At 45.6% G+C, this 27,224-nt stretch overlaps 1 protein-coding gene across 4 annotated transcripts in view; it reads right to left on the bottom strand.

Moving 5' to 3' along the window:
- The window catches only part of RASGEF1C (RasGEF domain family member 1C), a 70,813-nt gene that overhangs the window by 42,455 nt on the left and 1,134 nt on the right, over positions 1-27,224 (bottom strand). Inside the window, exons 1-2 of one of the 4 annotated variants that reach the window (XM_085532071.1) lie at positions 26,262-26,448; positions 1,033-1,117 (exon numbers count right to left, since the gene is read on the bottom strand). The exons of 1 other annotated variant lie outside the window; for it this stretch is intronic. The gene's annotated coding sequence lies outside the window, so the exon portion shown is untranslated. Of the gene's footprint in view, positions 1-1,032; positions 1,118-25,822; positions 25,963-26,261; positions 26,550-27,224 lie in introns of those variants that run through there. 2 more of the 4 variants (XM_015875614.3, XM_015875615.3) reach the window with 2 other exon arrangements.

Below are 27,224 nucleotides of genomic sequence, written 5' to 3'. Positions count from 1 at the left end.
CATAATTATCCAGGAGGCTACAAAGTCTCCCTTGTCCATATGGTGCCAATTCATCACCATGCTACAGGACTGCACTTTGTTTTACCATCTGAGTCACTTCTCAGCAGGAACTCAATTCAAAAGTTCCCAAATCCTCCACTTTTAAAACCTCCCTTTTTACATTACAACTGTTCTTCAATCCACACCATTGACACACACAGGCCCGCAGAAGCCAGAGTTGGAAGGCTATTCTGGAACTCATTCGTTATTCAATGCCCACTCCTACAACGACCCTCCCACAAAGAAAAGTCTTGTCCCAGCACCACATCTCCATGCTCCCTAGAGTATTTCTTGAGTACTTCTTGCTACCGCATTCACAAAGTTTTGAGATCTTCCACTTTCTCTAGGCAGTTCAATGACACTTTTGACTTGCAAGTATTTTATCAGATGAGCAGTTTCGCTCCCTCTGCACGCATCTCACCATCACATTCCTACTGGCTTTCTTCCAGCCAGGAGACTGAGAAGAACCCTGAAGAGGTCTATGTATTCAGCCCAAACCTTCTGCTGAGCTGTGGGCACTGTCTGTGAAGTGCCTCTATGAAAATGACATCATGGTGTGACAAACTTGTTCTTCCGACAGTAAGATTTGTTTGGCACACAACTCAAAACAAAGCTTTTTCAGATTGTCAGCATCCTGAGCTCAGTCTTGCAGCTAAATACCAAGTTGTGCTCTTTCTACTTCATGTCTTGCACATCAGCAACAATGCGAACTCAGCAATCAAACCCGAGCTGGCGTTTTTTGTGATGACTCACAGTGCTGATTAAAATACAATTGCTCTCCCAGATCTGTACTGGCTCAAAAGGGCTGCAAATGTATCAAAGAGGTGTCTCTTAATTCCCCACCCTTCGTTCAGAAAATTAAACACACACAGAGAAGAGACAGATGCAGTAATAGAGCATGCATTTTACCCTCATTTGTAACCAAGCCAATCCTTAACTAATGAGGCTTGATACAGTTGTACATTATGATTTCAGATGGGCGTCTTTACTCACGCTGAGTTATGCGCTCCGAGAGTAGCAGGAACAAAACCGGGCACTCACAAACTGAAGCATTGAGCAATAAGACCGGAGACAGACTCTGTAAGTTAAAATGACATTTAGTAGCATAACAGCCACATAACCTCAAGATAGAGGCTCTTAACCCATAGCAGGCTTATTTCTAATGCCATATTTGTCACAGGTGACATGAAGTTACACACTCCCCAGACAGCGGTGGCATACAATAGAGAAACCTTCAGTTGCTCTGAAGGCAAAAAATATTTGTCCTTGTCACCCAGAGGAAGGTGGTAACCCCAGCCCAGCGTGCTGTAATCACAGCAGCACAGTGAAACCACAGGGAGGAAAATGAAAGCAGGACAGAGGCAGTGCCTACCTTCCAAATGGATTTCTCCTAAGGCATGCCTCTAACCCTTCCCTGCAAGATGCTGCCGCTGTGCACTGGTGATGTCTTTAAAAGTCTCTAAAGCAGTCAACAAACATCAGCCTCTGAAACAGCAGCTTGGCTCCTCTAGATGAACCTTGGATGTGACTCAGCATGGGAACACGGCCTCAGAAGCACAGGGCATTCTCTTCAAAAAGCTCAAAATTGCTTCAAATCGCTCTTCCTTCTTCCTGGTGTTTTTAATTGTGCCTTTTCAGGCTACTATTTTAAAAGTTCGGGCCTAGGGAAAGTTCTGCCAAGTCCTAGCAGAGCACAATGTAATTTTAAAATTACAGTCTGACAAAGTGCTGCTTAGAGCCATCATCTAAATGACCGGGCAGGCTGTTCCAAATCGCCGCTTTACATGAGCAGAGAAAAGTGCTGTAAGAACATGAAGCAGTCACTGCTTCAACCCCATGTGGGTCCCAGGCTACAAAGCCATCCTGCACATCACCATGATGCTAATGGGAATCCTGCAGGATTGCTCTGCGCTGTCCTTAGTTGGCCTGAATTCAGCTGCTGTGCTGAAATGTCAGGATGGCACCAGTGTGAGGCTGCTCACGCCTTGATCCAACTCCAGACTACTACGACAGGGCTCCATCAAACACCAATAAATCACATCTTCCAGATACAATTAAATCCCCTTGTGTTACTGAAGTGTCAGCTGGACTGAGCACTGGGGGATATTACACAGAGATTGGGCACGCATGGAGCAGAGCTGATGCTCTAGGCACCAATCCGGATTCAGGCTGGATACAGGACTGAAAAAGCACTGACAGATAATCTCTGCATCTCAGCAGAGATGGAAGAAACATCTGTTTTCACTCCTTCAGGCCACCCTGCAGCTTTCAGTCCCATCAACGATCACACACTACTCAGCATGAGCAGAGCAGACCAGGATAACATTGTAGTGTGGTTCCACCAAATAAACAGCAGTGATGTCTGAATGGCACCTCCACTCTCAAGCCTTATGGGATCCCACTCAGCTCCTCCACAGCGTGAAGGGATGCACAGGGAGGATTTGAGAAGCCATCAAAGGGAAAGGAAAGCACAGAGCACTCTGCACAACCATTCTGCAGGTACCAGGATGACACATGGCACAGGGAGGAAGAACAGCAAAAAGCTGGGAAATAGCTGGCAGAATTTGAACCCAAATTTCAGTGAAAAGCAGCATTGAAAAGAAGTTCTAGCCCCAGTTCAGTCTCTTTTAGCCCTAAACATGCCCAGACCCTGCAGTTGTGACTCGTGGATCCAAGCTGAGGGTCAGCACGTAACATGCCAGCCCTGCACCGCTAACTACCTTTCTGGCATGCAACAAACAGCTTCTGGTTGCCTACGTTCACTGCATAAATATGGATTTGTTGATTGGCATCCAAACGGGGCCCATGCAGATTTATCCGGGGGGGAATTCACCCCTCAGTCTGCCAAGGGGGAAGAACAAATTCACTTCTAAAGGTTTACAAACTTGCAGCAGGCGTGTATCCCTGTTTTCCAGCTTCAGCAGCCTGAAGAGCTTTACTTGCTGCTGGCTGTGACCTAGAGCATTAGTGCTGCAAAAGATTTACATTTAAAGCATATTAGTAACACTTTTTAATGATAAGAGAGGCTTTTCAGTAAACAGTAAATTGTGCAGAAGCTCTGCTTGGCAGAGTTATCGATAATCCTATTAATGACAAGGTGCAATTTACAGCAAACTGACAGTGGAAAGGAGATACAGTACTCATGTGAAACAAAAAGATAATACAATATTATCCCATTGACTGTGCTTTCTCTTAATTGCCTTGTTTTGTACGCTTGGGGCACACAATCTATCATGGGTGAAGTTGTTTGTTCACAAAACGGCACGCAAGAGGTTTTTAATCCAAGATCCCTCTAGCTGCATCTCAGGATTTATTACAGAGTTGTCTTCAATTTTTCTACTTTGTGTAAGTCTACCCTAATATTAGGAAGCACTCCTCTGAAAAGAAACTGCTGTGCTCAATTGTGCTGCTTGCACTTCAATACGGGACTGCTTACAAAGGCTTCATTCAGCTGGACTGCACAAAGAGATGCGATTTGCAAAACAGACCACAGCTCCCACGTCACTTGTCTGTGCCCCAGGATGGCAGAAGGGCTGCCGGCCCTCAGGACTGAATCCAACAACTATTTAACTGCATGCGTCAAAGTGACCCACGTTCAGTGCGTGTTATAGCAGAGGCACTGAGAGTTTGGGGGGTGGGACTCGATGTCCCCTTTCAACCCATGATTCTGTCATAACACCATTTGCACAAGTACAAAATAACCCTACCAAAGTGAACGCTGTCATTTTAACATAAGCAAATTTCATTCCTAAGAACGTATCTATCCTATTAACAACAACAAAAAAGGAAACTGTCTTTCTGTAGTCATGACACATTTGAGGCTTTAGAATCATTTAAATGATTTGTTTTCTTTTCAACATTAACTCATCTTCAGGTGTCTGCGTGGGAGGGCAGACAGATGGTTGCTCAACTGAGGAACTCGAGGCTGTCTCCGAATAATGGAAACAGTCGGTAGTCTGAAAAGAAGATGAGCTTCAGACCAGGCCAGGGCCCAAACACAGAGGAAGAGACTGGAAACATCCTGTAAGAGAACCGCCCTGCTCCAGCTTTTGTGTGGTTTCCCTTCAGCTTAAGATTCCCAAGGCTCTCACAAACAGGTTTTGTCATTACGCCACGAACAGCTAAAATGCCCAAGGTGCACATTTCTGCACCATATCTAGTGCTAAGAATGCAAACTATGCGGGGAATGAAGACGATGAATAAATGTATTTTATTTGTAGTTTTAATTATTGGGTGAATTCCATTTACCACCTAGAACGTGAATGCGGTTTATTGCAATAATAAGCATTAGGCACAAATCCAAGCAAGGCGGAGGGGGCATTAAATTGTGCTGGCGTTTGTTGAAAGCATTTGACATTTCTCCATTTCATTTCCTGGGTGCAACATCATAAATAAGCTCAGTAAACTTTTGCTTACAGCCCTGGCCAATGTGAAACCCTACTTGATGGATTTATTTCAAGTATACCCTGTCCTCTAAAGCTGCTGGGAAACAACAATTTGTCACTGCCAACCTGATAGTTCTGGACCTTACATTGTAACATCTGCAAAGCCATTTCCAGAGCTCACTTGCAGAGTTGCTAAAAGCAACTGGGGGCTGACAGCTGCTGTCTATGGTGGCTGGGGTGGCATTTTGGTGTCCCTTACGCTGCCAAAAATGGAGACAGCATCAAAATGAGGAAACAGATTTGGATTTTTTTCTATTCATACTTCACAGTTTAGGAGAACTGGAGAAATATTCCTTGCTCAGGATAAGAAAACTGGCCCATCTTTTCTTACAGCTCTACTCCCCCAGCAACCGAGATGACTTAGCCAGAAGAATTCAAAGTCACTCAGAACTCTGTCTTGCAAAACTCATCAGCTTAACATTACATGCCTCTGGCAAACACAAAAAAATCCAGCTGAGGGTGCTCCTCCAGGTGTGTGCTTGTTAAAACACACGTATTGTTGGTCTCCTCCGCACAGATGACTGATGTTAACAGCACTGGAACATGCACTCACCAACCTGACACACACTGCAGATGAGATGGTCACGGGCTGCTGTTAGTTCAGCTGCACGGTGCATGTAACAAAACCAGTTCAGTTCTGGGATCCTACACCTTCCTTTTCTACAGCTGGTGGAAGCTGGTAGCTTATACCACCAGAGCAATGCACACCTACCTTCAGGTTTTCCCATTCAGAAAGTTGTTTCTCACTCACACTGTTAAAGTGTTGCAAGCGATTGACCAGTGTGTCCCTGCACAAGACATTTGCCACCCACGACCCTCTGCATGCCCACAGAGCCCTATAGCAGCATTTCCCTCTCACACACACAATGTGGCACTTTGGCCTACAACCCCAGCAGAAGCTGCTGGGCAAAGGGAAAGAGCCCAAGGAATCTCCACATTACCATGGCTTTCCACAAACGACTTCAAAGGAACGCAGAGATCCTATCTCCAGGAGATTAGCTGGGGCAGCACTGCCTGTGCAGACAGGCTTGGTCCAGTCCTACATCCTGTAACTTATAGGATCTTCATACACCACATTGGCCAAAGCCTCCTACACTGTGCCCACAGGACGGTCATCTCAACACCTATAGCCCACGCCATAGGACACAGGTGTTTACTGCAAGGTGCACAGCAACCACCATTGTTTCTGCTTAATAAGTATTCAAATCTTGCTTTGTTTTATGTACCAGAATTACTTCTACTAGTTTACTAAACACACGTAATTACATTTCCATTAAAACAAAACCCATTTCCAGTCATGCCTTCACATTCAAATCAGCTGCTCAGCGATAGTTGAATGCACATATGAAGGATGGCAGCCCCTGGGAGCTCTGGGTGCATCTTTACAGAAGAAACTTAGCCCATGAAGCAGAGAACAGGAGCTACACCTGTCACCAAAAGTAAACAATTCTGTCTTGAAAAAATACCATGGGTGCCTGCGTGCAGCTGCAAAGCCCAAGGGAAGCTCCATATGCTGCAACATATCTCCTTAGTGCTGTCAGACAGGGGCTCCCAGAGCTTTGCATGAGCTGCTGGGGATGGGGCTGGGCCTGCTCACAGCTCTGCAGGAACCTTGGCACCCTTCTGCACATCTGATATCCAGAGTACTACAACTGCAGGGACTGCCAGTTCTGCAGCAACGCTTCACTCACACTCCTGGAGTCATCTGTGGGTTTCCACAACAGAGTCTTTGGGTTACCAAAGATCCTACAGGAAAGCACTGGAGGAGACTTAAATGGGCTCACTGCACATGTTCAGCACAGCCTGCCCACAGCCCACTTCACCCTCACGTACCCTGAAACACAAATCAAGTTGCAGGGTGGCAAAGGTAAGGACAGCATCCTCATGCCATGCCAGCCACTGCTGCGTTATGCACAACTAAAACCACTCCGGCTCCACATTAACATTCTGGAGCACAACTTTATCCTCCTGCCTCAGAGACCAGCCCCTGCTTTACATAAATCTTTAATGAAATGCTCTGCCTCAAGCACCAATGCCTACGCACAAAAGGCAGAATTGAAGGAAAACAAGGGGTTTTTTTTGCCTCCAAAAGAATAAGCATTTCTGTGGCTAGCACATGGAAATTACACTTGCTATGCCCTGCTGGGATGCCTGGAGCACCACTAAGGAGAGGGTACAGCAAGGAGGCAACAATTCCAAGTACTTTCCAGAAAGGCAGGGAGGAGATTAGTTTGACTGTGGTACATCTGGCACACAGCAGGACCAGCCCATCTCCCAACACACGTGCCCAGTTCCTGTGTGTTCGGTGCTGCATCACTGCTGAACACTCCTCAGCAGCAAAACAGCTTCCCACCCAGGTATTCAAAACCTTCAGACTTAAAAAAAAACACCACAAAACACACAAGCCTATCAATTTTATATTCCCTCTGGGACCCTGAGCACTTGTGGTTAAGGCTGTCAAGTGCTACAAGTCCTTCTTTCATGAATAGAAAGGTTGTAAACGTCCATCTCCTCCAACAGCACACACTAAATAGAAAGAATAATTGAAATCAACAACACCACTGCAATCAAGGAGCAGAAACTGCTATTTTGCAATAAATCTCTAGGTACCATGAAACAAAAGACAAAATCATAGGGACTGGGAATACTGAGCAGTAAGGATAGCTATATCCCAATATAAAACAGTGACCAGGAGATGTTTAAGGCCACAGAGCTGAGAATGCAGACTGCAGCGCCAAGACATCAAGCATGTGAAGGCTTTATACCGTAATGCTTGATTGATGTTTTCAAAGCAGACTACAGGAATTAAGACATGTATCTCCCATTAATCTTAATGGAAAATGTTTGTTGAAATCCCCAAGACTGCTTTGAAAAGGAAGTATTTCAACTTCACAGTCTGGGTTGGATGCCTACGTTTTCATTTTAATATCCACATCTGCATGTTGGCCCGAGGTCAGCAAATCATTTAAATGTGTGCTTGAACATGCAACAGCCAACAGGCTATTTGTGTGCTTAACGTTAAGTAAACATACAAATGCCCCATCCAGAAGAGTTGTTCACATGGTTCTGTTTTGCTGAACTAGAGCCTAAAGTCTGCAGAAAGGCTGCCATAAGGAAAATAATATTTTGCCAATGAGTGCCATGCTGCCATGCTTATTCTTATGGAGACAAAGGCAATCTTGGAGATGTACTCCAAGACACACTCGTATCTTTGAGACAACAGTTGTTTGTGCAGCTTGGCTTTCTCCTATGTATTTTGGGCTTCCAAATAAGGGATTAGAATTAAGTCAAAGAACTGGGCCCAACTAAACAGTTTTAAGACATCTTTTTTTTTTTTTTCTGAACAGCAAGAGTCCTAGTTTAGGTTTCCTATACTGCTTTAGCAGCTATTATGAGGATTATAAACAAAACAAGAAAACCCTCCAACTCGAAACACAAAACTCTTAAAATAACAGTAAAATGGAGTAGATGAAATCCTCCTTCCCAGCTGGATTTCAAACACACAGAATGCAAAAGGCTTTGGCAATTTAAAATACCTTCAGCCTTGGCTTCCCTTAGCCCTGTACGACAGCCCAGGACAAGATGCACAAGGTCAGGAGTAGAACTCTGGGACCAACTCAGTGCCCAAGGACAGGTAGGGAACCATCCCCTTGGGGATCAGGCATGTTGGGAACGATCACCATCAACATGTGGGCCCAATCTCAGACTTGGGAACAGTGTTTCCCAAAAACATGGAAGTATTTAGATGTCAGCATCTGACTCTTGCTTGCTCCAATCAACACAAGCCTGACAATAAATTAATGAGTTCACGCACACAACATTTTAGCTTTTTAAAGCCAAATAGTTACTTGTGGCTGTATTTTAAAACTCAAAACTCGACACCAGCCATTTAAAAGCTCAGCAGTTTCCATCTGCAGATGCATCCAAGGTAAGCAGTAAGTACGTAAGACAGCAGTTTGATGTTAAACATAATCTGGTGTGACCATGCACAACATGCAGAAGCCATCCCACTCTCCCACGCTGCCTGTTGCTTCCCCTGCAAGGGAGCGACTGGCAGACAAGTGAGACAAGTCTGCACTGTCTGCTGAGCTAGCAGAAAATTAACACACCAAGAGGGGGAAGGAACCCTCCAAGGACTCCTTTGCCCCTTATCAAAACTGAATGACTCACTAAACGAGCCCCATGAGTCAGCTGCTGTTGGCCACACAACCTGCAAACCTGAGGCAAAGGAGGAGATGCACAACTGCAAAAGAGGAGAGAGAGCATCCATTTTGGCATCAGTTCCCAGCTAGTGTAAAATCTTCAAAACCCTGCTCTTGGTGAGCAAGTGGCATCCAGCACATGTGGGTGAGGAAACAAATGCGTGGCTTTTGGGGCTAGCCAACAGACAGAGGCAGGTTTGCAGAATAATACATAACCAGTACGTGCAGAGACGAGCACATAAAAAAAAATCACAGCACGTGGCTGGCAATCTGCATTATACTCTCACAGCTGTGCTGAGGCAAATGCAAAGGGAGGGCACACATTTGGCCTTCGCTCCATACAGCTGTAATCTTGGCCCAAGTCCTGCCAAGCACCCACTGTCATTATTCATACCAAGCCCCTCCTCCCTTCCTGAAACACTGCATTACTGTGATTTGGAAGAAAGGATGCACATGAAAGAGGCAGAAAGACTCACCTACCCAGGGCACAGGGGTCATAGGTGTCAAATGTACATGGCCCATTTATACTGGGGATACCCCATGGGCTGGCAGCTATCAGCCTCAGCTACTCCCTGCTGGACAACTGCATGAACTTCCACTTTTCTGGGGTCCTACAGACATCCAGCTAAAACTAACTGCAACACTTTCACATTCTTCCCACCAGTAACTTCAGCAGGGAGGGAAAGCTACAAAATGTTCTGCATATGGTTATTGCTACCATGGCACTCCTGCACTCAAAGGCCTTCATGATCCACATCTTCCCAATATGACAAGACAAGGACTTATGTGGCAGGTACCAAGAGTCACAGCACAAGCTGCATAAAGAATGAGGTTTCCCTGAACTCACTTCTGTGTGAATGACAACATCATTTTCAGAAAGAGGAACTTGCTCTGATCCATCCGAGTAATTCTGCTGATTGGAGTCACCAGTTGATTGCTCTGTGGCTCATTGATTATGCTCAACGTGAATAATTACACTACAAAACTAGGCTGGCTCAGACAGTACCAAAGACAAGACAGAGCATCAAGAGATGGCAGAAGCAGTGTGCCCACCTGCATGAGGGCCACATGTGCACCCTGGCTTCAGCAGGACAGCAGGAGCTGCTTGTGAGGCTGCAGGAAACCAACCTCCCAAAGGTCTGAAGCTAATCTGTTCTTCTCGATGCCTTCATCAGGCTCCTAAGTGGATGGGCCACTTCATGCCACGGTCCCAGACACGCGTTTAATATGCATGACGGTGCTCTGGAGGGCAGTGCGTACGTGGAGTAATGCTAAACATGCTGACAAAGGCAAGGGAAGTGACCTGGAAATGACAAAGTGAAGCGAGGCAAGGAGCAAAGACGAGGCAGCAGAGAAAGAGCGTCTGCACAGCTATATCGATAAAGCCTGCCAAGCAGAGGCGATGGGTTTTGTCTGATACAGTTGGTGCAGTGCGGGCGTTGCTAAGTGTCTGGCTTGGGCAAAAGCTCTGTAGATTGGCAGCCAGAAGATTAATCTTGCGCTGCCCAGAAGCTTGGGGGGGGGGGGGGGCTACACATGGAAGGGGGAAAAAAAAGCAGCTACTTTATTTTTTCATCACGTAGAATATTACATCAAACAGCGGAGACGTACTGTCCTGAGCACAGTAACAGCTTCCTGGCAGCAAGCACAGAGTTGCCAGACAATTCTTAGCAGCTTAAACCATAATTCCTAAAGCTGAGATCCCTTTTTCTGTAAAAAGAAGTAGCAGAAAAAAAAAATCACTTTCAATATCTACAAGGGATCGCTCATAAAAATCAAAGATCAGTCCTAAAACTGAGCTATTTTTCATAATGGATGATGTTTTAAGCACTGCAAGAGAGAAGACAGCTTCCATTTAATTTATGAGATTTGGTAAATGAGTGTATTTCCTGCACATCTAACTACAGACTTATTCTTACAAAGTACATTATGTTAAATTGGAGAACAGCCCATCGTTCTGGAATAAAAGACTGCCCACTGGAGAGTCTGCACTAAAATAAGAATTCCAAGAATACTTTCATCCAGGAATACAAGCAGTGTACTTGCAAGCAGGGACCAAGCAACCCTTAAATACACTGATTTCTCCTAAAGGAATCCATACAGTCAAAGATGAAGCTCCAAGCAGCCAAAGAAAACACTGTAGCTGTGTCTGTAAGTTTACATAAAATCTCGTGAGACAGGGATGAGCTGCCTCTTGTGAACATAGGAGCCTCGGGGCACATGCATGCTCTGCAGCACAGAGGCATGGACTGGCTCTGTACTCTGCACCAGACCAGGCAGATGTGTCTCTCTGCCCCATCTCAGCTCCTCAGGACCACTCAATAAACAGTGAACAGTGTGTGCTGTCTGGAGTTAGCTTAAGCACTTGGGCACTGTGCTGCACTGCAGTGTACAGACAGGAAGGGACGAGCATCCTCAGCACTGCGAGGCAGTCCATTGGATTTGGGCATTATCATCACATGAATGTGGACGAGATGGCAGTGGGGAGCACAAACAGGTATTGGCTCCCACACCAACACTGACAGCAGTTTTCCTTGCAGTCCCCAATGCCTGACACCCTTCACCCTCTGCAATACAGTCACTAAGAATGCTGACAGAGAAGATGAGCTGTAAGACCAGCCCAACCCTTTACACCAGCACAGGTCACAACCAGAGGGAGTGATGCTCACTGGGCAGTGTATGTGGTGGGCTCCCAGGTGGGAAAGGCCTTTGGGACAGACACCGTCCTGATCACACATTCCATTGGCCAACAACTAATAACCCTTAGCAGACTATGTGCTACCAACACAGTTATCCCATTCAAGTTATGCCCCAGAATAATAAGCAACAACCTCACCTCTACAGGAACATCTCTGTGCTCTCACACCGTGAACAGTCAATGTCAACTCACCAGGATGCCAGGCTCTTGACTTTCATTACGGTAAATTATTCACAGCAGAAGTGTCATTTTAGCAGTGTAAATTCCCTGCCATTATAAATATTTTCAAATCATGACTTTGCTTTTCTTACACCTGCGGTGTCTCAGACCACACCGGTCTCCTCACCTTTAGGCCACAATTGGTCACTGCCCTACTGGAAGACAGAGAAAAATTCACAGGAGCTCTCTCCAGATCTTCAGTGGAAGCATCAATATCGATTTCTTACTGAACAGTTCTATATTCCCCCAGACTGTCTTCTCCTATCAGAAGGCCCAAGTACGTGCCCACTCCATCTTCAGAATAATCAATATATTGATACAGAAGCGAATGCCTTGCAGGACAGCTTTTCAGTGCTTTAATACTCTGACTTTTCCCTATGGCTGTTTGAACTAAATCCATTCTAAACCTTAACTTCGCTTCTGTACCAATGATTTCCAATTTAAAGGCTTTGCATTGACAATTACACACATGCAAGCAAATACCTGTGCATGCATCTCCATTAATATTCTAAGAGACACTTGAATCCTTCAGGATTCTTTCAGAAACCTTTTATTAATTCCCCACAATGCTATTAGGTTACCAATTAACCCTACTGAAACATCACTTTGTCTAACATTCTTAGTAGTTTTTTCTCTAGACAACACTCAAGACTACATCATAGAACCACACGTTAATCTCCCATATGCAGATACAGAGCCCTGGATGGGCTATAACCATGCTTTTTGCTAACTACCTATGGATGGAAACACTCAGTATGACTTATATACAACTTATCCTCTTATCTGCACTTATTTCCTTGGTTTAGAGCAGCACTGCTGAGACACACCCTGAGAATCATCACTGTATCCTCTGTTATCTGTTCAGCAACACCAGCACTATCAGGCAACAGATTTGGCACGTTAAGAGTAGGAGGATGGAACAGCCCCAGGAGGGCAGATAAGCATGTCCTAGCAGCTGGGATGCACCTTACTCCCATCTCCCACAACATGCCACCCCTGAGATGGCAGCAGATGGAAGCACCACTTGCAGGCCAGGCTTTGTGCTGCCAGCTGCCCCATGGCGTGGACAAGGGCAGCAGATTAAACCACTGCAGGAAAGACACAGCCCAAAGTCTGCAAAGGGCTTATTATCCCCTCAGCTCACACCAAAATAACCAGGGAACCAAAGCAGAGGCTGGAGCCCCCAGATGATCCCCACGCCCCCAGTTTACAGCCGCCAGCCTTTTAGAAGTCTACCTGGATGCTGATCAGGACCATGCTGGCCATATGTAGGTGACATAAGGAAGATGAGAAGCAGTTCTTTGCATAAGTCCTGGCTGCCCCTGTATTTTTGCTAGTAGCAAATGTTTGCTTTCTCACTTTTAGCATTCTTTTAATTGAAATCACCTGCAGTGTCCAGCATTTCCTAACATGCCTTTGTTCATTGGGATAAATGCACATTTCTGAGCTCTGGTCAAAAAATGAGACTTTTTCCATGATCAAAGGAACTGGAAATTTCACGCTACATACATAAACCACTACAGAAATGAAAATAAATTTCCTACATGAGAATGAAGAGAAAGACAGAAACCTTCCTACACAAACACGAGAGAATAGACACTCAAGTCACATAGCAAGCATTTTACAGTGGCTTGGGAAAGAAAGGGAATATAAAATGGGAAGTTACCATTCCTCATGGAATGAGATTAGAGATATTTATTTTATGCTCTACTTGAAATATCATAGTAATTTTCATCTGCACTAATAAAAATAAATCAGAAGCTGATCTTCCATGCACTAAAATTACCATTTCATGCAATAGTCACAATGTTTCTGAGCCATACGTGTCCTTTGGAAGCTGTGCCACAAATAGAACTGAATTTAAGGACTGCTGTGTGCACAAATTTATGACATCAATTCTTTCCAAAGCTGAATATTGTCATGTACAAAATGCCATGTGGGCAGCTACAAAAACACATCTGCCGTTGAGTAAAGACTTTTAGCTTTCAGGAGGAAAATAAGACTCTGAAACTAAAAGAAATAATCACCCTGCATGATACCAACCATCGGGTGACGAGCAGAGCCCTGTTGGGAGAAGGCTCGTCCACCAGACAGGAATTAATGGATTCATAAGCAGCGCCCCGTCTGCAGCCCAGCCTCTCAGAATGAGGCACGTTTGCAGTGCAGGATACAACTTGCTGCTAGACAAGAGAAGTTCAATATTCATTAACCAAAAGAGCCCCCACTTTGTGTTGCTGTCTGCAGTACAAATCACCCGCCTGTGGGTTCTGTCAATCCCGCCACCCGCTGTTTTGTGACCGCTGTACCTAAAGACACCACGCACTGCATCAATACTCCCAGCCCACAGCTGGGGTGTTTTCAGAGGCAGAGTCCGAAGCTGGGAAACTGCAACTGCTTTTTGGAGCAATGCAAACAGAAAATGCTGGAAAGACAAAAGGTCGTACCTCTAATCTGCATACAGCAACTCCATTGCACAATAGTTTGCTCTTTTTCAGATGAGCTACATGAAAGGAGAAGACTGAAACCAGCAGTTGTCCCTTGGGAGATTGGCTCCGAATCCTCCTAGGTAGCTCTGCAGCAGGCTGGCAAGAGCCTGCTTTTCTTTTGCAACTCAGGATGGTAATGAATTCAACTGTGCTACAGCAAAAGTGTCAGGCGCACAGATTTTAAGGAGATACTACAGCAAAGGCACAGGGATTTGATGTAATCATACAGAGATGCAGGCAGGGGCCACTCCTTCCTTGCTCTTTACTCTCCACTGTCCCCATTGTTACATTGGATAGGGAAGGCAAAGCACAACTGCTTCAGATGACAGGGATGCTGGGGTACCTCTTTATCTGCCCAAGGCATGCTGCTTCTCATGACCCAAACTTGCCCACTGATACCTTTACTCTTCTGGGAGCTGCGTTCTGGTGTGCAAACATCAGATGCACAGAGATTCACTAGCAAGCACCGTCAGGTAGAAGTCTAGGTTTCTGGAGAGGTCAAATATAACCTTTCTTAGATGTGTCTCTGTCTACATTTCTAGTGCTCAGCTCAGCATGATGTCTTGGTAACACACAGATGCCCAGGGAGCTCAGGCAAACCACAGATGGGAGATGGTTATAGTAGAGCCCCGGTACCACACAGCGATCAAAAAATCCTACTGCCAAGACTCTAGAAGTCACACAGAGGAGATTTTCATAACCATCTCTTGGTCCCTGTGAGCAAACAGGGAGCAAACAGTCTGCTTTCCTCTAGCACTGGTGATGCTTGGTGACTTGCGTTTGCTCTCTATATGCCTGGAAATGCTCTTTCATACTCAGCCACGTCATAGTGCCTTGTCACCACGCTCCAAATAACTCACATGAATGTCTTCATTTTTCGAGTGGTGTCATAAAGCGTGGGGCTGAACACACCACAAACACAGACATATTTCACTAACACAATCCAGTAGCAACTTACTAAGAATATTTATGCAGCTCTTTATTGTTTTCTATGAAAGGCAAATGGTCCTTGTGGTGACATGGTGAATTGTGCTGACAGCATCTTTGTTTTTAGGAAAAAACACCAATTAAAAACTAATTGAAGGAGGTTCAGAAGGCTTAGAAGTTAACTCAGGGGTACAGATTTCTCTGGTCTTGTCAGAATAACAACAAATAAACTCCTTACTCCTTTTTACTGCCATTCATCTTTCAAGCTGGCCTCGCTAAACTATTTACCTCACAAAATAATTAGTAGTAATATAAATGAGCTAAAGATGCATATAAAGAAGATCTATATATTGACTAAATGAGGCTTTAAACACAACTTTCCATGGTCTAAGTCACCTCCTCAATACACTTTCGTGGCTAAAGGTCAAATATTTCTGAATGAGGAAATGAGTGATTTTGCTTATTAGTGCAGGGCTGAGACTAAGCAAGGTTAGTCTCACAGTGCATGTGCTGATCTGCTAAAGCACTCCCAGGCTGAGGAAGCAGTAACATTTCAGATGTCTGTCCGATTAAATGTTCTTAATTACCGTGTAGCTAATTGGTGTAGAGTGGTTTTGCCGTGATTGTAGCTGTTGATGAACAATTAGGTAGAATGCAGCATTAATTCCTTCACTAACTACTGAGGGAGGCCAACACGTTCAAAATCAAGTGAGAGAACTCGAACCTAAGCAGAGCAGTGTGATACCAGTGTGATACCAGTGTGATACCAGCGTGCATCATCTCATGAGGAGTAAAGCCAAGAAACCAGCACCCATTCCCCAGCATGCCACCAGCAGGAGATCACTGCAATGTTCCCAGCCCAAGCAGGTGAGATTACTGAAACAACACCATTCACTACTTCCCAACAGTTTTTTGGTTCCCCTTCCCACCCCCATGGAAGGCTGCTGGCTGCTCCTGCCTTCAGACCAGAGACACTTTTCCCAGTGACACCAGTGCAGGTTCCCCAGGCTGCTTGCAAACTGCACCTGGAGGGGAACAAACACCAAGTTCCCATCCTCACTCAGATGCTGGAAGACCATTTGCATGCCCATATTTGTTGAGTCTCTCATTCTTTTCCAATGGAGGATTAAAATCCATCTTCAAGCTATAGGGGAGGCTCTCCAATAAATACAACTTCCTGCAGCAGCCTGAACAAAACACAGGGAGCAGACTGGGTTGCTGATGGGACAGGGCAGCACATCCCTCCCCTTGGCTGCCTTGGTGAGCCTGATGCAGGGCACAGTGCCAGGTGTGTATAGTGTTTGTCTGCCCTCCTGGGGGACAGTAAAGGCACAAGGCAGCCCAAGGGAAGAATGATGCAAGACTCAGGGGAGCAGGACAGCTTCAGGGAGCCAGCACTTCACTCTCGTTCTCTGCTACATCACACATCAGCCTTAGATAGGTCCCATAATCTCACTGTCCCGCTGTTTCCCGTCCATCAAAAGTGGATAACAGCCCATCTCTAGCAGGGGAGGACGCCTTGATAAATGTACTAATTATCACCAGACACCTCACCCAGCAGGCAAGAAAAGAGAGGCCATTTATTTGCCTAAAAATCTTGCAATTATAAAAATTACTACTTGAGAAGTCTGCAAATCAAGGACCCGGAACCTGGTTTAATTAAATCAATTGGAATTATAGCATTAATTTACAACAAAACTCAGACCTAACAGGAAATAGTTTATATTGACCAGCATTCAAAATCCTTTCATATGCTGAGAGCAAATGCATTTTTATTACTCTTAGCACAGCAGAAACAGCCATGAAACTGCTCAGCAGTGCTTCCACAACGAGCAGCCCAGCTGCACCTCGGCTGCTCCATTTGTCATCTCAATGCACCATTTGTTCCTCCAAACACCGATCATCTTACACAAAGCAGTTGTCATGTGTCTTCCCAGTCCCCACCATCTCAAGCACTACACATTCCACTCCACACATGCTCATAAAAATCACTTGCCATAAGAGGTTTAAATGATCCTTGTCAAAACATCAAAACAGAAGGTGTTCAAGATGGAACCTCAGATTTCTCGTGCTGTTTACAGAAACACCCATAAGACAAACGGCCTTGTACAATGGGCTTTTCTTATTGCAGCAAACCACTGAGACCTTGGGATGTGGTTCATAAAGCAACATGCCAGATGGGGAGGAAAGGGAGACGACAACCTTATGATAACTCCATGCTCATAAAAGCCTATAGGACAACCTGAAACAGAAACCACTAGGAAGTGAGTTCAAGTAGTTCAGTAGTACTTGCTCAGTGGTTGTGCAAATCTATCTCTAAAACACAAACATTCGTCAGGCAATCAATGCTGATGTGGAAAAGCTCGTTTCATCCTGCCAGACACAGAAGGCCTGAGTCTGTTCTCCATGAAGAACAAACTTTGAACAATTCCAGTGGATGAGAACAAGTCTCTGGGTTGATCTCAATTTAACTGACAAGCACTCACAATCTCTTAGAAGCTCAAACCTCTACCAGATCTGCCATTGTGTAGACAGCAATTGCTCACTTATTGACAGCAAAGAGCTGTGGATCAAGTCTTAATATTCATTGATGTATCTGGCTGAAACACTAACAGTCCAATCCATCTCCCCTTACCAAGAAAGGATTAGGTCACTTTAGCAGAGCTGCATCAAGTGGCAGCATTAGCATCTGATCGGGAAAAGAAAACATTTTGTGAACCAACTAGTTCTTACTGACTGCATTTTGTCTGCTAAGAAATCGCCAAATCTAAGCTATGACAGAGAATGCCAGCTATACTGCTGTGCTATTAAAAGAAAAGTGTTGAGAAGTAGAACTCCAGCTCTCACTCAGTCGGGTGTCATTGAGCAGTAACCCTGGTAAAGCCAGGAGAGCTCCAGGAACACAAATATGAAGTGACAAGGAAAGCCAGCCTACTATTCATATCACATATTTCACGCTTCTTTCTATTTCACAATAATACACCAAGTTAAGCTGCTTATTAGTTGGGCACATTCTCCTAACTGCAGCCAGATTTGTATTTTATGCTGGGCTCACCATCAGTACTGACTGCCCTTTAATCATAATACTGCTGTCATTTGTGGTTCCCCTTTGCAAGATGCTTGCTCAGACACACAAACTGCACAGCTGTTAACACTACTGAAGCCCAGAAGAGAAAGGCACAAGTAATGCCAAGAGAAGGGCTTTGCTGTAACCATTCCTGTTCATATGGACCTCTTATACATTTTCCTCAAATATTTCTGTTAGCCTATATGATGTTGTAGCATCTGCTTCCAAGCCACCAATTTGTCAACAACATCTTCCTGATGTGAATTAGTAACAGCTAATCGCTATGCAATAAAGAACAAAGGGGGTCGTTGCACAAAAGGTCTTCCACAGAATGACAACAAAGCACAAATGCTCTTTATTAGCAGGATCACTAATAGATGCTCCTCATCTGATCCATGTGGATTTGAGAAAGGTTTAGTATCAGTTAATGAAATTACCCTGGAAAACACAACTCCCAAAGCAGCATTTCAAAACGCATACCATAGCCTGGCAGCTTATGAATGAAATGCTCCATAGGAGTTTGTGTACATTTATTATTTACTAAACCACATTAAGGAATAAGTCTGCAAATGACAAGCTGACGCTCTTCCAACTGTGTACACTACGTAATGAGATGGGCTACCAGGGCTTTGCTATCACCTCCTGAACAGTTTCCCTCTAGAGAGAAACAGAAGGATCCAAAGGAGCTAAGCCACTTCCAGCACCTTAGTAACAAACTGCAGCTACTCTGCCTTTATAAAGTTTTATCAAGGGTATTTTAAAGCAATTCTAAACAGCGTTTCAGATGGTTATTACACACATAATGTATGCACACACTGAATGGAAGCACAAATCCCATCCCTGACATGCACAGGAAGCTTGTGCCTCTGGCAGCCTCCATGGAGGCAGGAAGGATCAGAAATCTCTCCCTCAGCTCACATCCCACCTTGCTTTACTCTAGATCTCACTTTCAGCACCCGTCCTAAATTCATACAGTCACTGCTCATCTCACAGAGGCAAACATTCATACAGCTCACGTAGGACCAAAGAGCCAGGTATGATGCTATAGGGTGGTAGGAAAGTCTCCTCCCTGAGTAGCCAGCAGCCCTTGTCCTTAATTTGCAAATACCCAGGCCCAGAGACTGCTCCTGATTTGTGAAGAACTGCTACGTGCCCTAAATACTTCAGCCAGTTCTGAAATGTCCACAAGGTCACAGGTTTAGCATGTTCAACACTATCATAATGGTGTATTTTGAAGAGTGGAAACTTAAGACCACTCTAAGCTGTGGTCTTTCAGACTTTGCTGGCTTCTTTTCTTGGCTGCATTGAGCACTTCTGATGCAGCAAACACTATTGAGGCAACAAACTGACTACCAAAACATACGTGAAAGCCTCACACAAAACTGAAGCAATCACTAAAAACACTCCAGCATAGGACCACTTGATTCTGTCAGATCAGGTCTCCATGGTCATGTGCCATGACCCAGAAGTGTCAATAAGAGAAATTAACTACTTCATCTGTCTTTCACTGCACTTTTCTCCTGCTAATGGGTATTGTAGTTTATCCTTGACCTATGAGAAAAAACACACAGAATCCCACTGTGGCCATGACCCAGGTGACAGTGTGGAGGAGGAGGGTCATATCAAATGCCCAAACAGCTCCAACAATCAAAAACACTTCTGGACTTGTGGCAGAAGGATGGGAAATAGGAAAGTATTACTCAAGTAAAGGATACCCAACCAACCCACCCTTAAGGCTTCATACTTCCAACCCAATGGGTTCTCCTGGATCCACTGTTTGCTGCTGCATTCATAACCTTGGTGAATTATGTCATACTGTGTCATCCTAACAGCCAAATCACGAGTGACCCATGTAACTGCTACCCCAGTTTCTCTGCATGCAGATAAAGGCCTGCACAGTTTCTGTCTGAATAAGATGACAACTGAATGAAGTGATAGGAAATACCAGAAGACCTCTAAAGTTCTCTTTGCTCTTCCCAGACCCACTGAGTGCAGATGCACAGAGCAACTTGCTTTTTGCCTGCACCAGCATGGAAAGTAGCAGCTTCCTGCACTCGTGGCTCTCTCTATCTGCTCTGATTTGTAGACAATAAGTTCTCTGGAACATGAGATCCAAGCCTCAATGACCAGACCCTACATGCTGTATGATGTTTATACACATGCATTGGAACAGACTGTATGTACATATTCAAAGTCGCTGTAATCAGGAAATGAGCCATGAAATGTGTAAATGATGGCACATTAATAATCTTTTTTTTATAGCTTAAATTAGAATCTTAGGAATTTCACAGCCAGAGACTTTTAAATAGGTCAAAAAATGTGATAATCACACTTAATGATCACACTTGCATGCACTGCATCAGAACTAGGAGTGGGAAAACCTGAGCAGAATGGATATGAACTGCTGGCACAGCCAAAAAAAGCATGTAGCAAACCTCAAGTGATTTTTAAACCAAAAACAAACACATAGCCCAGACCAGAAGCTTTTTTCCTTTTGGTCCTGCATGTCAGAACTGAGCTGTAAGATTCCACATCATCAGAAATTGACTGCTGTGCCTCTGTCACTTTCTTTTAGCCAGCTCTGCAGATTAGCAAACGCTCCAGGTTTGACCCCTTATAACTGGAGAGCACGTAGTGATAAAGAGAAAGCACTCCCTACCTGAGGAATACACTTTATTATTGGATTTGGCCACACACATTTCATCCCTGGCACACATCAGCATTTTTGATTTTTTTAATGAAAGAAACAAGAACCCACAGAACAATCACAATAAACATTTAGGCTCCAAATCAGGGGAGTACCTCCAAGTCCAGACACGTCTATGTTCTCTTTATACCAACTAGGTTTTATGGACTATAAGCCTAATGGGAAAACCATGGAATGAATGAGAATTCCAGGGAAATGCACCATAGCTGCTAATTAATACCCTTCTGCCAAGATGCTGAGACACCAGCAAAAAGCTAAAACCAAGAGGAAAAAAATAAATCACCTATACTTTGTGTCAAACTGAGAAAACAGAGTCAATGTTTGTCCACTGCAAAAGTACAAAGTCAGCAGGGGAGACTGCTCGGAAGCTTCTAAGAAAGCTACAGAGAAACGTTTTTGGGTTTCTTTTTTCCTCCAGTCAAAATTGGCTCCTGAAAAACAAAGCAGGGCAAAAGATGAAAGGTTCTGTTTTCTGAAGCCAAAGATGAGGAATACAAAGAATATTAATGACTAACAAGTCTGCCTGTAAGTGCCATGAGCTTAGCGGTAATAGGGACAAAAAGGAAGAACAGGTCTGCTATTAACTAATGAAGTTTCTGATCTAATGAACAGTGATGAAGTCTGATTGGGTCGTTTATGATTCCATAGCATGAGTTGAGAAGAACACAGGTTCCCTATGAAGGATAAAGCGAAAGATGACATTACAGACACAGGAAAGCTCAGGATGACCGTGGGTTTCTCACAAAGCATGATGTGGCAGTAAGCTCCCTATCAGTGCTCATCTTTCCTTCCCACCTCTGTGTATGCGCAGGTACACAAGATGCCTGTCCTGCAGGAGACTGAAGAATTGTTCCAGATGTGTCACGTGGCTTACATGGCACTTCTAGTCAATTCAATCACAAAATATTATATTCTCATGAATCACATTTCCCAAAGGAAAACTTCAAAACAGAGAGCTTTGCATTCATCGTGGTTATCAAATGCAGCATCAACCTGCCCAACCACCAAAGCTCCCCAGGACACTGACATTCCCCATCACAGGAGGGATCCGTTGACCAAGGGCAGAGCAGCACAGATGCTGTGCCCAGCCCCTCTTCTCTGCACCACCACACAGCACCAGCACAAAGCACAGCCCTCCGCAGCGGACATTCACCCATTTGCTTCTGAGAAATTCTTAGAACTGGAGGAAACAAAGCAAAACAAAGCCATGGAGAAAAGAAAGAGCCAGAAGTGACACTAGGCAAACCTGAGATTTGGAAACTGATTCATTTGCCAGCTCATAGGCATACACACCTAACGTGTCTATTTACATACTAGACTCAGGCTCTCCACTCCATAGAGGCATTCTGAATATATTTTACATCAGGAAGAACTCAACCATCACCGCACTTGCAGGAAAGAGGATGGGAAAATCCCCCCAGTCTAAGATGTGACCATTCATGTTAAAGGAATCTCCAGTCTGCAGCTCTCCTTATAGCAAGACAGAGCCAAAGAAGGTAAAAGAGAAATTATATTTGACATTCTTTACCTCGGCAGGCCATTTCAAGCTCCTGCAGATGGACTGTATTTTGGATTGGAATCTGACCCAGTAGATATGACAAACCCTTGTGTTAACTCCAGAGGCTGTGGGATGGAAATTTGGGGAGCATGCTTACAATGTAAAAGCTGGCAGCGCTCAACCAAGTGCCGCCATAGAGCTCAGCTGCTGCCCCCGTCCTACAGGGCTGGGTATTCAAAGCTGCAGATTCCATGCCCAGCTCTGTGTGACACACAGCAGCCTCAGCAGATCACCAAGTTCTCTCAGCATCTGTCTGAGAAATGGGAATAGCAACACATCCCAGCGGCATCACAAAGGCTTCCTAATGCTTGCAAGTACTTTGTAGATAAGGAACATCAAGACAGCAGTTGGCAGAAGGATTTTGGGCAGGCAGACAGGCATAAATCCAAGCACTCACATCATATATGCTTTCAGACAAGCACAGCAGCAGATCAGTTCCCTGTACTTAGTGGTTGTGGGCTTCATCCTCTCGACATACTGAGCACTGCCTTTGATCCAAAAAATGAGTCCAGGGAGAATATTCACATGGTTAATGTTAATCATATGCTTAAATTCTCTGGATTTATAGGGAGTGCAAAAGAGAAAAGTGCTCCCCAGCTCCAAAACAAATTGCCTAAAGTTATATTTAGGACACAAAGTAAACATTCAACCAGCAGAGGAAAAACCTCTGCTCTGCACCTGCAGGATGGCTGCGTCCCTGGAGAAACAAACAGGTGGGAACAGAGTCCGGGTGAGTTTGTTGAGACAAACCTTTTCTAACATCACCAACAAAGAAAGAAGCACCGCAGAGCATTTGAACAGAATGCTCAGGCAGAAAACGTCCTTGAGCAAGGAAAGAAGGAACAACAAATGAAATCTGCTAAGAAACCCTTCACATAGATTTAAACTTATGATTATGAATCAATTTCCTATTAGTAAGTCCATTAATTACTGCACGCTGCGAGAGAACAGGTTCTCCCAGCAGACAGGCACTGCTAGAAGGAGCCCACAAGCACTTGTGCCTTGTTGCAGGCATGGGCAGCACCCTCAGCCCTCTACATCAGAGAGGACTAAAGCAAAAAGCTTTGGACCCTCTCTCCCCTTAAAGTCTTGTTTGTTTAAAGCACACACTGATCTCTCTCACCTGGTTTCTCTGAAATATCCGACTCTTAAATCGTGCTGAACTCCTGGCCAAGCTAATGGCCTGGGGCTATGCACCTCCTACACTGGCTGGTCAGGAGGTGCAGAAGGGTCTCCTCATTCCCTGCAGGTGCCTCAGTCACTCCAGCAAGGACACGGCAGCACTTTGGCACAGGTGAACCCAGTGCAGCTGAAGGTACTCACAGCCATCAGGTGAACTGAGCTGCACGTGGTCACACACACGCTGCTGGAGAACAAAAAGTGCTTCAAGCTATGTTCCCAACTACAACACAGACATATCCCTCTCCAGATCAGTGTCAGCAGCATAAACAAATAACTGGCTTCCAGAGATGATTTTCAAAACTCTGCTTAACAAGCACACATAGCAGGAAAAGCCTCAGGCAATTAAAGGATGACTATCCATTGCTTGATCGCTCCAACAGAACTGTAAACATTACCCAGCTCACTCACAGCAGCATCACGCTTCACCAGCAATGAGAGAAGGACAAAGCACTTTGTGCCCAGCCCAAATCACCCGAGATGCTCACAAAATAAGGTGCTTACCTATCTCAATGGATTCTTAAACAAACCTTAAAAATTATTACCCCAAAAGTTGAATAAATTATACTTTAAGTTCTTTCAACTGAGCGTCACTTGGTGAAGTGCAACATATGCTATAATAGAAATGTTTTCTCCTCGACTAATGACTTCTTGCGAGGCGCACTGTATTTTAATAGCAATCCCCACTTTTACCTTAATAAACCAGGGGGAGCTATAGTAGTCATTTCCGAAGGGTTAACAAGGTAATTATCGTCCTTGGTTGACTGAACTAGGACTATACAAACTGTGTACAGAAATGTACTCCTACCCTCACCTGCCCTAACCCCAAATTGACAGCAGATGGAATTACATTGCTGGGTGAGGCTGCAAGAAGTCCAAGTGAAGTCAGCACAGCAGTAGAAGCGCTGGTTTTCTCTCCCATTGCAAGACAGTTTGCTATCCCAACACTTGCAGGTGCTACAGAACACCACAAAATGCAGTTATTGCCCTGCAATGTTGAAATCCCTGGGAGAGGGACCCAGCAGACACCTCCATGACTCCCAGAAGCAGCAGAATCACTTCTCATGATGGACAGTAAACTGCAAGGTACAGCTTCAAGAACATCTCTTACGATAAGACCACTCTGACATCTCCGGTGCCTTCTCTTTGTTCTGTAGCATCACCCAGGAGAACTACTCTAACAGATCCTTCATTACTAGCAATGTCTCTGGCTAGAATTTTGACTCATCCTTCACTCTACAATGCCTTCCTTGCAATCTAGAAAGAACTTGAAGGTAAAAAATGAATGCACTCTCCATATCACCCCTTTACTTAACCCATGTCCATCCCAAGCAGACCACTCCTCTCATCCATAACAATGTAAGCAAGGATAATGGACTCAGAACATCACTCAGTGCAGAAGCAGGAGATGCCCCCGGCTGCACCACAGAGCAGTTATTCTAGAGCAGGGGCTGAGCCTGGCAAGGCTTGCTGGAATAGACCTGTTGGCTTAGGAGGAGCAATTAACTTCCAGTCTAATTTCCTTCTGATCTAAGTCCAGAATGACTCCCATTAAATCAATTACTGACATGGTGTCACTCTGGATTGTGGTCTCAAATAGAGCTTGTGAAATACAGGCTCTATTACATCTAATCTAATACATTCTTTTATACTAGGAAATACCTGTCCAGGAAATGTCTTCTGTGCAATGCAAGCATCATTATATTAGGTTTTAGTAACAACATGAGGTGTACCAACCCTTCAGCCTGGAAATCTCAGGGGTGGGAAACCGCCTTAAAGGGCCATCAGGTCCAAAGGATACAACCTGGACACAGTACCTCCTCCATACTACTCTGCTCCTCCCAGCCTCTTGGTGTTTCACATTGCACCACAGCATCCCAGAGGGCCAGTGTGGGTCCACACACACAGCACCAAACCCCTTGAGCTGTGCTGTGTCACCCAGGAACACCCTGTGTATCAAAGCCTGTGCTGACGGGCAGTGCAGCTGCTCCCATGCCCTGGTAATTAGGTGCTACGGACACGCTCCTGCTGTAAGCGCATCTTTGACATAACATAGCATGACAATTTCTTCAGAGCCACAGAAATGCAGCGCATACAAATAAACCTGAACGCTGAAACCATTTCATTGTTCATAAGAATATGCACACTGCACCTGTTACGACCAAGGGCACTGCCCGTGCCTCGGAGCTCATTAATTCAGCCTCCACCAAACCCGGCTGCCTGGGAGGACTGTTAAATTCCAAGAGCAAATAAAACACCGCAAAAAAAAATCATTTTATGAAATTAAATCCTTACCAGATATACAGGGAGAGATCTTTAAATCCGAGCTAAGGAAAACAATCCACAAACTGACATTTTTTCCCTGAGCTTCTCTTACGACCGCGGAGTCAGTTTAAATTAAATTTAGCTGAAAGCAAATAACTCTCGGACTGACAGCGCTGAAGTCCCAGCCTGGAACAGCTGCCGGGGAACCCAGCCCAGGACTCCGAGCAGGGGGAGGCACGACGGGACGCGCAGCCCGAGCCGTGCGGGAGCAGCCCACGGGGAATCGCTTCCGCAGTGCCCGGGGGGAGCAGGTGGCAAAGGCGGGCGGGTCCCCACCGGCAGCACGAGTGGAGCATCGCCGGGTTTTGAGGTGGGAGGGAAAAACGGGAGGAGCTCGGGAGGGGGACACGGAGCTGCGGCAACGCGGTGTTGGGGGGGAGGAAAGGGGGAGGGGAGCGGGGCTACTCACCGAGCTACGCGCGGCTGATGCCCCCGCTGCCGTCCATGGGGGCGGAGGGGCGACGGGAGCCCGCTGCGGGCGAGAGCCGCCCCGCGATCCGCCGCATCTGCCCGCCGCTGCGGAGGAGGAGGAGGCGGCGGTAGAGGAGGAGGAGGAAGAAGAGCAGCCCGTGCCGCACCGCCCCGAGCCCCAACGCAGCCCCAGCGCAGCCCGGCCGCAGAGCGCCGCCTGCCCGCAGCGCCCGGCACGGGACCGGCTGCGAGACAGAGCGCAGCTCCAGGGGCAGGTGCAGCTCCAGACCCGCAGCACAACGCAGCGATGGGGATGCGGCGCAGCTCCGGCAGCTGCAGCGCCCCGGGGCCGGGCCAGAGCTCGGGCAGGGAAGGAGGGTGAGGAAGGGCGTAAAGCGGCTGAGTGTAACGTGGCCGGGCATCGAGCCGCCCCGCGAGGGATCCTAATGAAGTACAGCTGTTCCCTGATATAATTATAGCGTCCTCCTCCTGGTAATTGGCTTTGGCAGTTGTGCTGATCAGAATCCCCTCAGTGTAATTTCCGTGCAGCCCCTCCTTGCTGGGGGCAGAACGCAGCCAAATCCTGTCCTTGTCTCCCTGAGGACCCACAGTGTGTGGGAAAGGCCCTGTGTGTCCAGCCCCTGAAACCCCACGGTTACAGAGCTGTGACTTTGGTGGATGCCTTTGGTTCCCAAATAGCAAAAGCAAGGGATGGTGTTTATTTATTTATTTATTCATTTAATAACCATACGTCCTTGAAAAAGCAAAATAAATGGGCAAGGTGTAGAAAAAGAGGGCACAGCATCTCAGATTTAGAAACTAAAGGTTACTGCAAATGCTTAAGAAGTGCTATCCTCTGGAAGCACAGCACCTTGTCAGGTTGGCCCGTAGGATGCCCAGAGCTGGCTGAGCAGAACAGCCCAGGTCCTCTGCTGCTCCCTCACTCTACCTGCACTCTCCA

Source organism: Coturnix japonica, unplaced genomic scaffold (assembly GCF_054131305.1).
Source record: "Coturnix japonica strain WE unplaced genomic scaffold, WE-NBRP24 Scf048, whole genome shotgun sequence".
Taxonomy (NCBI): domain Eukaryota; kingdom Metazoa; phylum Chordata; class Aves; order Galliformes; family Phasianidae; genus Coturnix; species Coturnix japonica.
The sequence above is the reverse complement of the archived record's forward strand: the minus strand, read 5'-3'. Positions and strand labels throughout refer to the sequence as shown.